General features: G+C 43.9%; 1 protein-coding gene and 2 non-coding genes across 3 annotated transcripts in view; 1 reads left to right on the top strand and 2 right to left on the bottom strand.

Moving 5' to 3' along the window:
• Positions 1 to 4129, bottom strand: part of POLR3E (RNA polymerase III subunit E) — a 31987-nt gene extending 27858 nt beyond the window's left edge. Inside the window, exon 1 of the mRNA XM_075564603.1 lies at positions 3980 to 4129. The gene's annotated coding sequence lies outside the window, so the exon portion shown is untranslated. The remainder of the gene's footprint in view (positions 1 to 3979) is intronic.
• A 138-nt stretch (positions 4130 to 4267) lies between these two features.
• TRNAL-AAG (transfer RNA leucine (anticodon AAG)) lies at positions 4268 to 4349 on the bottom strand. Its single transcript has one exon. It is a non-coding gene; the product is annotated as a tRNA-Leu (tRNA).
• Positions 4350 to 5091: 742 nt separating this feature from the next.
• LOC142423581 (U7 small nuclear RNA) lies at positions 5092 to 5153 on the top strand. Its single transcript, XR_012779203.1, has one exon. It is a non-coding gene; the product is annotated as a U7 small nuclear RNA (small nuclear RNA).
• The last annotated feature ends 11030 nt before the right edge of the window (positions 5154 to 16183 follow it).

Below are 16183 nucleotides of genomic sequence, written 5' to 3'. Positions count from 1 at the left end.
TCTGTTTAGGAAGATTCAAAAAAATTTGAACATGGATAGCAGTGATGGCTGTACAACATAGCAAATATAATGAACGTCACTAAATTGTACACTTAAAAATGGAAGATGTTTTGTTATATATAGTCAACCATATTTTTAAAGGGGGCGGGGTCAAGATTAATGCCGTTAAATTTTAGATACTCTTGTAGAGCCCAGGGGTTAGAAATGTTAGCCAGACCAGCACCAAGCTGAGCATCTCCAAGGGCCCCAAGTTAACGTGAAAGGGGCTACCACTCACCACCTAAAATCATCCCACACTTTCCAGCCTTTCAGGCTGTTCAAGCCCAAACCAAGGGAGTGCGGGCAGCATAACGGCCACAAGCTGGGATGCAGTTTGAAACCACCAGCTGCTCCTCAGGAGTAAGGTCACTCACAGTCTCAGAAACCCACGGGGCAGTTCTACACAGTCCCATAGGGTTGCCATTTGTCAGAATCAACTCAATGGCAGCACGTTTGCGGGAAGCCAAGCCCATCAGCATCGTCCCTGACCTCTCTCCTCTCACTCCAAACCCGCGGCTGCGTCCCCAGGCCTGCCAGCTCCATCTTGTGCCTGGCTGCTCTCCCCGTTCCACCCTAAGCCTTCTGCAAGCTATGTTCAACCCAATCACTGATCCTTTGGAAAGCCAGGAAGTAATGTCACTCTATAAAAACCTGCAACAGTTTCTGTCATGGATCAAATAAATTCCCACCCACAGGTCAATTCAGACTCAGCAACTGTATGTCTGTACAGGCACAGCGAGCTTCATCTTTCTCCCAGGGAGTGGTGGGTGGGTCTACACTGCCAACCTTGAGGGTGGCAGTCCAATGCTTGCCTGATGGCACCACCAAGACTCCTTATGGGTCCATTTATGTCCCTCAAATTGGCTAGGCCAACATTCTCAGTGGTGTGTAATATTATCTTCCATTTTGCGATCTGATATAACCACCCCATATATTGGAAATCCTAACTTCTGGGTGAATAAACCACGATCTGAAGTAGCTATGTTCATGATAAAACATACAGAATTAGGCTAAACCTTAAGTACATCAATTTTGAAATATGAAAGAGATCAAACAAGCAACAGAAGCCAGAGCATAACCTACTCCCACCATGTAAGTGCCCATAGCGGATACAGTCCTTTGGGCCCAGAGTCCCTGTGCTGGGAACCTCCTAGACCCAGGAGGCAGATAGAAAGAGTCCCAGTCAGAGCTGAACAGACTTCCAGCCTCCAAAGTTTTCTCTCCAAACTTTGAGAGGAAAAAAAATTGTTTAAGGAATCCAGGAAAACTATGATAGCTTCCCAGCTCCCTTAAAATAAAAATCAAAGATTCCCTAGTGTGTGAGACATTAAACAAAGCTGTTCTGGTACCCCTCAGACCACATCTCACATCAGATCCTGCCCTTCTCCCTCCACCCCCCTCTGGCCTTTATAACTACTCAGACCCAATAACCTCATGACCCCTAATTCCTCTCGCTGGCAGCGGTTCCATGCACTTGGGCACAGGAAGTCAGAACAGGCCTCTGCTCCCCAAAGGGAGCTGCTCAAAGGGAAACGGGGCAAGGATATCCAAGTGAAGTTAAAGATGAGTCCGGAGCAAATGGGGACACTTGAAGGCCATGGTGAGATACATACACTACCCAGAAATCGAACCTGTTGATCAGAAGGGCGGAGGCAACCAAAATTAACTGCTAACTGATGAATGGGGATGCATAGGGGGCGGGGGGTGGGGGGTGGGGGAGGGCTGGAAATACAAACTTAAGTCCCAAAGTATTGCTACTAGAATTTCCAGTTCACACGTGCATGAGTTTATTCCAAACAAAACATATTTAAATATGTCTCTGTGAGCAGGGGAAGGTTATGGCCACGTTCTCTTAACAATAATTACCCTTGTCTTAATCTCGCTAGGGTATTTACAAATTTTTTTAAGTCCAATCAAACCAGTGGTTTTTGAGGGGACCTGCTGGGCTAGATAAATTTAAGGTAGAAAGGTCAGCTCAGAAGGTTGTGATGCCTGGTTTGGTTTTCAAAGGAATGATCTTGATAGATTTTCTTGAAGGACACAAGATAATCATGGGTCTTAGGAAAATGGAGGAATTTCCCCCCATCATGACAATGCACCTGGTCATTCTTTGAGGATGTAAGGGCTGCCCTAGAAGAATTTCACTGGGAAACATTACCCTATCTACCCTCCACCCTGGCCTGGCCTCTTGAGGCTTCTTTTTCTTCCCTAAACTAAAAAAACAAAAACAAACCCAACATTCCAACAAAATACACTTTGTGCCACTGGGTGGATGCCAACTCACAGCAATCCCATAGGACAAGGCAGAACTGCATCCCTACGTTTCTGACACTTTTAATGGATTAGTGTAGTAAGCCCTGTCTTTCTCCAGAGGAGCAGCTGGTGGTTTCAAACTGCTGTCTCTTTGGATCACAACCCAATTCATAACCACCAAACCACTAGGGGTCCCTGGTATAAATCAAAGAGTGAGGAATTCTTTGGGGGAAGGGTTAGACTCTACCACCTTCAGAATGGTACAGCCATGGGAAGCAATAGTCTTGCATTTTAATGTTTGTTTTAATAATGGTGTCTATGAATTTATAGCAATACGTTTTGACTCATCCTAGTACAATGGAGGGCGGACCCCAGGGCAAGTATTCGCCTGGCTTCCTAAGTCAGCTTCTAACTGGCAGTGCGTCCTTTGACCAGGCATCTCCCCTGGGAATCACCTAGGTTTTCAACCCTGGAAAGGGAAGGGTTGACCTGGCTGAGGTGAGAAGAAAACTGAAGTTCAGAGAATAATTTCCCTTCAAGGTCACAGTTGCAGAGAGGAACCAAAATAACAACTTTGACATCAGCTGATGTCAAAGCTTCCCCATTCTTAACAACCATACTACACATAACTCCAGCAAAAGGCAGTATAGTGTAGTGGGTAAAAGCCTGGACTCTGGTACTGAGCCAGGAAGTTCAAATCCCACCTCTTCTGGTTATCAACCAATGTCATCTATGAATTGTCTGATTTTGCTTTCCCTTGCTGTTTTCACCCGAGGCAGGGAAAGTGAGAACGCCGGTCCAGAGGGCTGCAATGATCAATATGTATACAGCAGTAAATGTAGCAAAGGGATGAATGTAACCTATGGGAAGATGTGCTACTATTTAGCAACATGTTTTCTCCCAATGTTACAAGGTCTGAGATTAGCCATAAATCAAGCGCTCTATGCAGCTGCTTCTCTGTTCCCCTGTTAGTCTTCACTTTTAGATAAGAATATCTGTTACCCATTTCACAGATAAAGGAAATTGAGGCGGTTGCTAAGATCTCTCCTTCCTCACTTCACATCCACTGACTAAAACTAACAGAGCACGACGACCTTAATGATTTACTCGGTTACTTGTGCTTATTGTCCACTTCAGTGATCAGAGGCAGCAGACCTTTGGGTGTCAGCAAAGGAACCTGAATGACGTCCGGGGTCTGGTCCCGCAGAGATTAGTCTGGCTCAAAGGCAAGCAAGGAGCCCAGGCAGGCTCGGGGTTCCCTCTCCCCCGTAGATTTGGGTGAGTCACATTGACCAATGGGTGCGCCTCCCTCGCGAGTGGTCAAGACCCCTTCTCACGCCCCGCAAGTAACCAGCCCTTCCAGCCGGACATCGGTTGCCTGCGAACAGGTTCTCCCGGAGGAGGCTGGCCCGACTGACCCAGGTGGGGCATGGCAGCTGGACCCTGAGTCACCCCGATAATCTCGGCAGCGTGCTCCCTACTTCCGGGCCAGGCCCGGGATCGGAGCACACCGGCCGCCGAGGTCTCAGGACCGTAATGCTGAGCTGGCTTGCCTGGGTCGCCAGAAGACCACGGCCCCTGGGCATCGCACCGCGCGGGCCTTGGCCTACCGGGAACCCAAGCCAGAGCCACGGCCTGAGAGCAGCCCGGCTCCCGCTTGCGGACAGGGAGCCGCTTCGGCACTCACCTCTCCGCGGGGCCCGCACGCGGGCGGCAGGGACGGCCCAGGTGCTGAAGCGGCGGCGGCCCGGCTCTCTCTCAGGCAGCGGCCATGTTGCTGGTGGAGAAACTCCGATGGACACGTGGGGGGAGCTGGGCGGACACTGCGCTTCCTCTTACCCACAATGCCCCGCCCCGGTGCGCGCAGACCCGCCCTCTCCGCCGTTCCCTGGGGCTGACGCATGCGCAAAACGAATCTGGGTGCGCCTAGAAGAGGGTGGAGAGGGAAGTGAAGAAAATAAAAAGGACCTAATCCTGGCAGCGGTGGGATTCGAACCCACGCCCCCGAAGAGACTGGAGCCTTAATCCAGCGCCTTAGACCGCTCGGCCACGCTACCAAGCCGCGAACGTCCCTGTCAAGAATGCTATTTAGTACACTTAAGTGCATTTATGGTTGCACTATATTCTCGTAAATTGCAATATATATTTATTGATATTTTTATTTCATGAACTTCATATAAGCCAAATGGAATGACTTATTATTTATATCTTGTATTTTTTAAACATATCTTTTCTCTAGTAATTAGACCCAGACAAAGCAGGCTTTAGATCGGAAAACAGTTTAAAGATCTGCTCCGAGTGAACCCTCAGAACAGGACGACCCGGGTTATGTGTCTCAGGAACACGGCAGGCTCTGATGGACAAGCCAGGAGACCGGATATGGGCAGTTTACTGTAAAATTTTTTCATGTTTTATAAATTTTAGTTACAAAAATTTGATATTGCAAAAAATAAAAGTTTTTGCAGTTAAAGTTTAAATGACCGTGACCTTTGACCTAATCTTTATCCCCTCCACTGAGTTACTTAATACAGCTTTAGCATATATCCTTCCTCTTAGATTTGTTAATTAACATTCACCAATCCATCAGAACTCATAGTGATAAGCCCTTAACTTTCTCTGTAGAACTCCTGGTGGGTTTGAACTTCTGAACTTGAGGTTAGCCACCCAACTACTCCACCAGGGCTCCTATGAATACCTATACATCCATCTATAAATACATAAACATCCATATCGACCCATTGGCAGTGAGTGATAGAAATGGATATTGTATATGGGATTTTACATAAGTAGTATCATACTTAGTGTTACAGCTCTTTTAGAATTTGTCTAGCAGGTTTTCTGGTTTTCCCGGAAACACCCCCCCACACACACACACAAATAAATAAAATAAAATAAATAGTGTCATACTGTTCATATTCATCAGTAATTGACTTTTTTCATTCCATTATTTATCTCGATAGATAAAAATATCTTTAAGTATCTATCAAATGTTGATACATGGTTAAGAGGGAAAAAAAACATTTTCCATTACTTGAAATGAAATTAATTAGTTAATATTATGAGGGTTTTGCTTGTTTGTTTCCCATTCGTGTATGCGTTTAGTTAAATGCTACATAAGTAATGCTATGAATAAATTGACCCTTAAAAGATATTAGACCATTAGGAATAAATGGAGCCCTGTAGGAACAGTGGTGATGCTTTGAGATGCTAGCCTCATGGTCAGTAGTTGGACATCGCAGGGAGAAAGATGAAGCTTTCTACTCTGGGTCACCAGTGACAAACTCAGGAAGTTCTACCCTGTTCTACAGGGGAGAGTTGGGTTTGAATTGGGCAGTGAGTTTGGTTTGAATTGGGTATTAGGAATAAAGATAAAACCCATTTTATCCCCCACATCATCTCAAACCTCTTGTCCACCTTATACTTTTTCACATATGATTCCATTATCTTTTAATTTCATTTTCCACAAACTTTATGAATCCCCCATATATATTTGTGCATATATATATAAGTAATAAGTGGTACCATACTATACCACTATCTTTTAAAAAAACTTTTAAAATTGTGATTTAGGTGAAGGTTTACAGAGCAAATCATCAGTTTCCTATTTGGCAGTTTATACACTTTTTATTTCAACTCATCCATTTCAATCCCCTCAATGTACTACTGCTTATCCCATTTCCTCAAAGTGTTCCTTGTTCCCTTCCTCCTTTCCTAAGTTGGATAAGTTTGTCCTTGGATAAAACCTGTCCCTTTTGAATTTTAAGGGTTGGTTATCCTAACATGGGGAACCAATATAATTTTGAAATGTGTTTTTCTCAATGCGACCTTATGTTTTTGAGATCCATAATGATCCATTTAGATCTGACTTATCCAAAGCTATGAATATGGATATTTAAGTGTTTTTCTGGATTTTTGTCTTACAAAAAAAAAATCACAGGAAATTTCCTTGTATATGGCTTCTTGTGTATTGTTATTGTCAGGTGCCATCAAATAGGGTTGTGCTCACAGCAATCCTGGGTACAACGGAAGGAAATACCACCTGGTCCTGAGCCATCCTCACAATGGTGCCTATGTTTGGGCCCAGCGTTGCAGTCACGGTCAGTGAACCTTGTTGAAAGTCTTCCTATTGGTTGCTGCCCTTCTACTTTACAAAGGATGGATGATGTCCTCTTCCAGGCACCCGTTACTCCTGATAACACGTCCAAAGTCTGTCAGACAAAGTCTCACCATCTTCTTCTCTAAGATGCATTCTGGCTGTATTTCTTTCATGACAGATTTGTTTGTTCTTTTGCTAGTCCGTGATAATTTCAACATTCTTCTCTAATACCATAATTCAAATGCATAGTTTCTTCTTCATTATTCAATTCCCAACTTTCACGTGAGGCAATTGAAAATATCATGGCTTGGGTCAGGCACACCCTAGTCCTCCAATTAGCATTCTTGCTCTTCAATAGTTTAAAGAGATCTCGTGTAGCAGATATACCCAATGTAATATTCCATTTGATATCTTGACTGCTGCTTCCATGTATATAAAGGTTGGACATTTCTCCAGAATATTTATAGGATTGCCACAAGTCAGAATTGACTTGATGGCAGGGAGTTTGGAGGAGTTTTTTATACAGTACTAGATGTAGAGTTGCTAGATCATATGTATATTTTCTATTATATTATCTATTATGTTGCCAAGTTATATGACCTTTGCTGACCTTTTCTATTTCTTCTCAGATTTTCAACCTCATCCTAAGTCATGTTTGCTAAGTTTCATGGAAAACAAAGTTTTCAAAGAAAGCAGATGGTGACTGGATATCAAAAGATACAGTGTCTGGGGTCTTAAAGGCTTGAAGGTAAACAAGCGGCCATCTAGCTCAGAAGCAACAAAACCCACATGGAAGAAGCACACCAGCCTGTGTGATCAAGAGGTGTTGAAGGGATCAGGTATCAGGCATCATGAGAACAAAAAATCTTACCATAGTGAATTAGGTGGGGAGTGCGGAGTGGAGACCCAAATCCGGATCATTTGTAGGCCACTGGAGATCCCCTTGCAGAGGGGTCTGGGGAGAAGAGTCAGTAGGGTGGGATGTAGCAATGATGAAAAATGCAACTTTCCTCTAGTTCCTAAATGCTCCCCCCCACCACACACACACACACTACAATGATCCCAATACTGCCTTGCAAGCCTGGCTAGCCCAGCGGATGTACACTGGTACAGATAGGAACCAGAAACACAGGGAATCCAGGGTGGATGATCCCTTCAGGACCAGTGGTGTGAGTGGCAATACTGGGAGCACAGAGGGAGGGTAGGTTGGAAAGGGGGAACTGATTTTAAGGATCTACATGTGACCTCCTCCCTGGGGGATGGACAACAGAAAAATGGGTGAAGGGAGACGTCGGACAGGATAAAATATGACAAAATAATAATTTATAAATTATCAAGGGCTCATGAGGGAGTGGGGAGCAGGGAGTCAGGAGAAAAAATGAAGATCTGATGCCAGGGGCTTAACTGAAGAGCATATGTTTTGAGAATGATGAGGGCAAAGAATGTACAAATGTGCTTTACACAACTGGATTGTGATAAGAGTTGTATGAGTCCCTAATAAAATTTGTTTTTTTTTTAATTATCAAGGGTTCATGAAAGAGGGAGAAGCGGGAAGGGAGGGGAAAAATGAGGAGCTGATGCCAGGGGCTTAAGTGGAGAGCAAATGTTTTGAGAATGACAAGGACAATGAATGTACAAATGTGCTTTACACAATTGATGTAAGTATGGATTGTGATAAGAGTTGTATGAGCCTCTAATAAAATGATTAAAAATAAAGAAAACAAAGTCTCCCATTTGATATTTAATATTCATTGGTATATGAAATCTTAAGCTCTCTTGTATCTGAATTTCGTCTATTTTATCCTTCTCTACCATTTAACATTCTATCAGGGGCATCTCTTCTGCCTCCCATTAATTAAGTCATCTTGCTGCATCTTCAACCATAGTGGCAGACACATGGGTGGGGACAGCAGAGTTCTGGCAGTGCTTTTTTCCCCCTAGTTCCATGAACATGCACGCTTTTTTGCTGACTTGGTGTTCCATTTTATTTATTTATTTTTGAATCATTTTATTAGGGGCACATACACCTCTTATCACAATCCATACATACATTGATTGTGTAAAGTACATTTGTACATTCATTGCCCTCATCATTCTCATTTGCTCTTGACATAGGCCCCTGGCATCAGCTCCTCATTTTTCCCCCTCCCTCCCTGCTTCCCCCTCCCTCATGAACCCTTGAAAATTTATAAATTATTATTTTGTCATATCTTACACTGTCCAATGTCTCCCTTCACCCATTTTTCTGTTGTCCATCCCCCAGGGAGGAGGTTATATGCAGATCCTCATAATTGGGTTCCCCCTCTACACCCCATCCTCCCTCCAGCCTCCCAGCATCGCCACCCTCACTACTGGTCCTGAAGGGATCATCTGCCCTGGATTCCCTGTGTTTCCGCTTCCTATTTGTACCAGTGTACATCCTCTGGTCTAGCCAGAATTGTAAGGTAGAATTGGGATCATGATAGCTGGGGTTGGGTGGGGAGGAAGCATTTAGGAACTAGAGGAAAGTTAAATGTTACATCAGTGCTACACTGCACACTGACTGGCTCGTCTCCTCCCCACGACCCTTCTGTAAAGTGATATCCAATGACCTACAGATGGGCTTTGGGTCTCCACTCTGCACTCCCCCTCATTCACAATGATAGGATTTTTTGTTCTGATGATGCCTGATACCTCATCCCTTCGACACCTCATGATCACACAGGCTGGTGTGCTTCTTCCATATGGGTTTTGTTGCTTCTGAACTAGATGGCTGCTTGTTTACTTTCGAGCCTTTAAGACCTCAGACAGTACATCTTTTAATAGCGAGGCACCATCAGCTTTTTTCACCACTTTTTGCTTATGCACCCGCTTTGTCATCAGTGATTGTGTCAGGAAGGTGAGCATAATGGAGTGCCCGTTTTGTAGAACAAAGTATATTCCTGCATTGAGGGAGTGAGTACTTGAGTGTGGAGGTCCAATGTCCATCTGCTACCTTAATACTAAACCTATAAATATATGCACATAGATCTATTTCCACATCCTCATATTTAAATATATTTACATATGTATATCCCTTTATTTAGACCTCTATATATGCCCTTTGCCTCCTAGCTCTTTCCTCTATTTCCTTTTACTTTCCTCTTGTCCCACTATCATGTTCAGCCTTCATTTGGGTTTCAATAATTCCTCTGGGTTACATTACCCTTGGTCACACCGTACCAGGCCTCCTACACCCTCCTCCCACCAATTTGGATCAGTTGTTGTTCCCTTGTCCCTGGCTTTGTTACCACTACTTCCTTTCCCCCCACCTCCCCCTCTCCCATGTACCCCTGGAAATGTCTGTCCTGTTGTTTTCTCCTCCAGATTGTTCTTCCAGCTTATCTTATTTAGACAGACCCACAGAGATAACATACACAAAAACAAGACAGCAAAAACAAGTAACAAAGGAAAACAAAACAACAAGCCAATGACAACAAAACACAACAAGAAGAAAGAAAAGCTTGTAGTTAGTTCAAGGACTGTTTATTGGCTTTTAGGAGTGTTTTTCGGTCGAGTCTGATGGGGCGCCAAATCCTGGCCCCACAGTCTATTTTTGATATTTCCTGGGGACTTCGTTGCTCTGTTCTGTTGCACGCCCTTAGTGTTTTGCCTCAGTGTGGTGGGATCAGATCCAGTGGAATTCCCACACTGTGTCTCCAGTGTTGTTCCCTGTAGGGATATGGGTCAGTGAAGGATGCCATGTCTCATAGTGGGGCCGGCCATATGGTCTTCTCTGTGGGTTGGCTCTTCTGAGCGGAAATCTCTTCATTAAGGCTTGTTGGGCCAGGATGTGCTCCACTCTCTCTTCCTCTCCCTTCATTTGCTCCCGAGTGCTCTATCAGACATGTCCCTCTCCCTGAGCTGCAGCTTCAGTGCTGTCCTCTGAAGTAAATTCTTCTGTGGGGAGGAACAGGTATCCACGTAGTTGGTATTGGGGCCTGCCCCTCAGACCTCTGCAGCAGTGATTTTAAGGTTTTGAATTTGGCCTCTGTTCTCCGCCATAGCCTGATTTCAAACTGAGGTCTGTGTGACTTCAAAGCCCTGTATTCTTTCTAGAACCTGCTCTGACGTCTATAGAGACCAGAACCTGTGCCATACTAAAGGGTTCTTCCCCAGGTTGTCCTCCCCAAATATATGTCAAACCTAAGATGCTGCTTGCTACACATGGTAAATGACTATCTACTCGGAGGTCCATGCAACTGCTTAGAGCTTACCTCCCTGATGGTTATCAGCCATCTAGAGCAATCAGACTGTATAATCTGTGCCACCTTAAGTAGGGCCCACTCCGTTCTAATGAGGGTACTGGATTGTTTCCTTAAAGGAGAGCCTAGAGGCAAGGTCAAGCCCATTCAAGGATGACCAAGGTTAGGCTGCCATTTTGTCATATGTGTACCCCTAATCCCTCCCCTTCCTGTTACATGTACACCCCTAGCTCATCCTCTTCCTGCCATGTGTATGTCTACTGTACAGCCCCTTCCTGTGATGTATGTGGTTACCTGGTAATCAGGGAGGCTGGCACAGCCCTAAGTGTATATATATATATGCCTTGGTCAGAAATAAAGAGAATATGTTCTCTCCTCCTCCCTCCCCCCCAACCCCCCCCCCCTCACTTTGCAAGGACTTGGCTGCTGAGATCATCACAGTCCTGGAGGTGAGCATGCTACCGGAAAATGTGTCTGACTCCTTTATTGTACCCTCTCTCCTATCTTCTATGACTACTGTGATCTTTATATATTATAGTCATACAATTGCTCCTGTGTACCCCGATGTTAGAGGTTGGTTTACTCTAACAAATGGCTCCCATTGTGTGGAGCACAGTAGGAAGAAAAAAAAACTCTTTTGAGCTATACCCCGTGTAACAGTTGTACGGCCCCACTGGAAAGTAGAGTGAATTGGGAAGATTGTTTGAAATGAGGACCTGGTTGGGAGATTGGTGGAGAAGCAGTGAAATCGTGAGTGAGCATATTAAAGAGGACAATGGGGCAAGGTAAATGTAAGCCTGAAACCTGTGGTATTATGCTCATACACTTACTGAAAAGACAGGGACTAAAAGTAACAAACAAAAAGATGCACAAGGGGGCTCATGAGGGAGGCGGGAGCGGGGAGGGAGGGGAAAAAAAGAGGACCTGATTCAGAGGGCTTAAGTGGAAAGCAAATGCTTTGAGAGTGATTAGGGCAAAGAATGTATGGATGTGCTTTATACAATTGATGTATGTATATGTGTGGATTGTGATAAGAGTTGTATGAGCCCCTAATAAAATGTAAAAAAATAAAGAAAATGATTAGGGCAAAGAATGTACAGATGTGCTTCATACAATTGATGTATGTATATGCATGGATTGTGATAAGAGTTGTATGAGCCCCTAACAAAATGTTTTTTTAAAATTTAAAAAATAAATAATAAAAAATTTAAATTAATTAATTAATTAAAAATTAAAAGATGCACAGTTTTCTAAAAGTAGTAAAAATGTATAATACATGGCTCCCAGAGGAAGGAACTTCCCATCTAGAGACCTGGGAGAAAGTCATTGTAAACATAAAGGAAGCCTACAGAGATGGGGAGACTATCCCTATGGAGACATGGTCTCTGTGGGCTCTAGTTAAGATGGTTTTAGAACCTTTGCAGGAGGAAGAGAAAGAGGATTACCAGTCTAGTGAGAAGTCTTGTGTGAGCTATCCAAATCTAGAAAAGCAAGCTGAAATCTCTTTGAATGAGTATGAATTAGGTAATGAAACTTTAGGGAAAAAATGAAGAAGCAGGGACTGATTTGTTATCTAAGGCTTCTGATTCTAAACAAAACCTCATGGTCACAGCCTCTATCTATGCCCTTGGGGGACTGCAGCCTCGAAAGTCTAAAGGTGATAAAGCCCTAGAGGACTTGAATTCTAAGACCCAAAGCGAGGCTATTAAACAATGCCATGAAGCTCTCTTGCTTTCAAAGGTAGAGAAAGCAAAGAACCAAAACCAGCAGGGTAGCGAGAAGCCTCTAAACTTTGCAAACTTAAATCTGGTGAAAGGCTGGCAGAAGGGGTATCAGGCAGATGAGATTTTAGACAGAGCTGAGAAAACTAAGCCTGAATCAGAAGAGCATCTGCCCCCCTGCTGGAATTAAGTGTAGAAAAGACCAGAGATAGTGACACAACAAGCAAGCCAGTGCAGGAGGTAAAGATGAGGAGATCAGCTCCAAGGAAATGCAAAGTAAGAGTGCTAACACCGAATACACAAAGTGAAGTTTAGTGATCTGCCAGTCCAGAAAACCAGCTCAGAAAATAGAGGGAAAGAGACAAAGTATAGGAGAGCACCATTACTTTCAAAGGTAGAAAGAGAGATTGCAGAAGAAGTAGATTTGGAAATTAGGATGTCTTTTCCTATTTGAGTTATTAACAGACAGCCTGATGGGCAACACCCAGAAGGAGTTCACAGCACCTTCCCCCTTTGAGTTGCTGAAAGATCTTGACCCAGCCTTTTGAGTTTTGTCATTAGTGTGGTAAGGTCTTTGGCAGAGTCTGAAAGCTGGATCCTTACTGACTGGAGAGCTTTGACGACAGTATGCCTTTTTTTTCTCAGAATTTTTGCGTTACAGAATCTGGTGGACAGTAGGGGCTGAGACACAGACGCGAACACAGAGCAGGGTAGACCCATAGGGTCAGATCAGTTAATGGGGAGTGGTAACTTCATCAGAGTGGAAGTGCAATTTCAGGTTACCAAACAAGCATTCTCACAGATCCCTGATAAGGGCTTAGGAAAAAATAACACCATCAGGAGAGGGAAGACTGCGTTACACTGCTGTAGGGCAGCAGAATGAGGAGTCCTATCAATCTCATTTGATGTTAAATTGTGTTAGATTGTTGCAGATTTTGTTACACATATGATGTAACCTTAAATAATTGGGATCTGATTAGGAAACATTTGCAAGAGTTTAAGGGAAACATTTCATTAGATGTGATTCAGCTAAAAGGATATTTTCTATACATTCAAGGATGGATTTAAGGCATCCACTAGCTCTGAGGTGATTAAACAATTGGTGGATGGTGTAGAGACAGGCTGGATCCCACGCACTTGGGTTCGAAGTATTTCACCTAGCTGTATATACTTGAGTATAAGCCAACCTGAGTATCAGCCGAGGCACCTAATTTTCCCACAAAAACGGCATTAAAAATGTGCTGAAAAACTAAGCTTATACACAAATATATATGGTAAGTTCTAGTCTGACTGTGCTGGTCACCATAATTTTGATGCTTGCAGTCTCATGCTGCTCCTATAGAAAGCTATGGCGTGCGAGTGAAAATCATGTAGCCTCCTCTATGGCTCTTTTGAATTTTATACATAAAGCACGTTGTGGGGAGCACAGAACGGAAGAGCGTGTATACGGATAAACCCTTTATTCTTGTACTAAGAAGCCTGGCAGGCTGGGGTGGAGGGAGGCTTTCACTCTTGAGATTGAAGGTGAGTCCCAATCACATTATCATAATATTGTTCTCCATTTTACCTGAAAGTTACCTCTTACAAGCACACAGCTGATTGCTGTGTAGCCGGCAGCTTTACTATAGAAGCAGACACCCCTATGTGCTCTGTCTCTTCCCGCGTGTCATCCAACTCCTCGCAAATCTTCCCCTAATTGTGATGGGCCTGGGGCAGATTTTACCCCCATAGCCCAGACTTAAAATATTTGCCATAGCTCGAAATTCTTGGCTTGGCTACTTTAATATTGGCATTAATTTTGTCCGGACCACTTTCAAGTAACCATACTGCCACTGTGGCTCATTTGAATTTAATACATAAAACAAAAGGGGAATTGTGGAATACAGAAGGGTTCTTCCCCAGGTTGTCTACCTCAAATATATGCTAAACCTAAGACCCTCCTAGTTTCTATGACTTTACTGTGATCTTTACATATTATAACCGTACAATTGCTCCTGCGGAACCCCATCAATGTTAGAGGCTGGTTTACTCTAACAAGAACCCATCCTTGATAATGAAAGACATGATAGGTGCCTTCCGCCACCCCATCCCATAGTGGTGATATATGAATCGTGTCCTTGGTGTAGGCCCCTCCCCCCTTAAAAAAGTCATGGATTCTGACTTATTGAGACCCTATAGAACCTGTAACTACCAATCCACAGAGAAGACTATATGGCCGGCCCCACTATGAGTCATGACATCCCTGACTGACCCATAGCCCTACAGGGGACAACACTGGAGACACAGTGTGGGAATTCAACCCAATCTGATCCCACCACACCAAGGCAAAACACTAACGGTGCACAACAGAACACCAAGGGGGAACAGAGCAATGAAGTCCCCAGATAATACCAAAAATAGACTTTGGGGCCAGGGCTCACTTGGCGCCCCATCAGACTCGACCAGAAAATATTCCTAAAGGCCAACAAGCAGTCCTTGAACTACGAGCTTTTCCTTCTTGTATTTTTCTTGTCATTGGCTTGTTGTTGTTTTCTTTTGTTGCTTGTTTTTGCTCTGTCTTATTTTTGTGCATGTTATTATCTCCACAGGTCTGTCTAAATAAGATAGGCTAGATGAACAATCTGGAGGAGAAAATAATGGGACTGACAGTTTGGAGGGACATGGGAGAGAGGAAGGTGGGGAGAAAGAAAGTGGTATTAACAAACCCAGGTACAAGGGAACAACAAGTGATTCAAATCGGTGGTGAGGAGGGTGTAGGAGGCTTAGTAGGGCATGGCCAAGGGTAATGTAACCTAAAGGAATTACTGAAACCCAAATGAAGGCTGAATATGATAGTGGGACAAGAAGAAGGTAAAAAGAAATAGAGGAAAGAGCTAGGAGGCAAAGGGCATTTATAGAGGTCTAAATAAAGGCATGTATATATGTAAATATATTTATATATGAAGATGTAGAAATAGGTTTGTGTGCATATATTTATAGGTTTAGTATTAAGGTACCAGATGGACATTGGACCTCCACTCAAGTACTCCCTCAATGCAAGAATACTTTGTTCTATTAATCTGGCATTGCATGATGCTCATTTTTCCAACACAATATCTAAAGATGAAGCAGGTGCATAAGCAAATGTAGCAAAGAAAGCTAATGGTGCATGGCTATGAAAAGATACAGCGTCTGGGGTCTTAATGGATTGAAGATAAACAAGTGGCCATCTAACATGGAAGCAACAAAGCCCACATGGAAAAAGCACACCAGTCTGTGTGATCATGAGGTGTTGAAGGGATGAGGTATCAGGCATCAAAAACAAAAAAGCATATCATTGTGAATGAGGGGGAGTGCAGGGTGGGGACCCAAAGTCCATCTGTAGGCAACTGGACATCCCCTTATGGAAGGGTCTCAGGGAGGAGATGAGTCAGTCAGGGTGCAGTGTAGCAACGATGTACCATACAACTTTGCTCTAGCTCCTAAATGCTTCCTCCCCACCCACTATCATGACCCCAATTCTACCTTACAAATCTGACTAGACCAAAGGATGTACAATGGTGCAGATCAGACCTGGAAACACAGGGAATCCAGGACAGATGTTCCCTTCAGGACCAGTGGTGAGAGTGGCGATACCAGAGGGTGGGGGAGGGGAAACTGATTATAACGATCTACATTCTACATATAACCTCCTCCCTGGGGGATGGACAACCAAAAAGTGGGTGAAGGGATAGGTCATACAGTGTAAGATATGACAAAATAATAATTTATAAATTATCAACGGTTCGTAAGGGAGAGGGGAGTGGGGAGGGAGAGAAGAGCGGGGAGGGAGGGGGAAAATGAGGAGCTGATGCCAGGGGCTTAAGTGGAGG

This window comes from Tenrec ecaudatus, chromosome 12, assembly GCF_050624435.1.
Source record: "Tenrec ecaudatus isolate mTenEca1 chromosome 12, mTenEca1.hap1, whole genome shotgun sequence".
Lineage (NCBI taxonomy): Eukaryota > Metazoa > Chordata > Mammalia > Afrosoricida > Tenrecidae > Tenrec > Tenrec ecaudatus.
The sequence above is the reverse complement of the archived record's forward strand: the minus strand, read 5'-3'. Positions and strand labels throughout refer to the sequence as shown.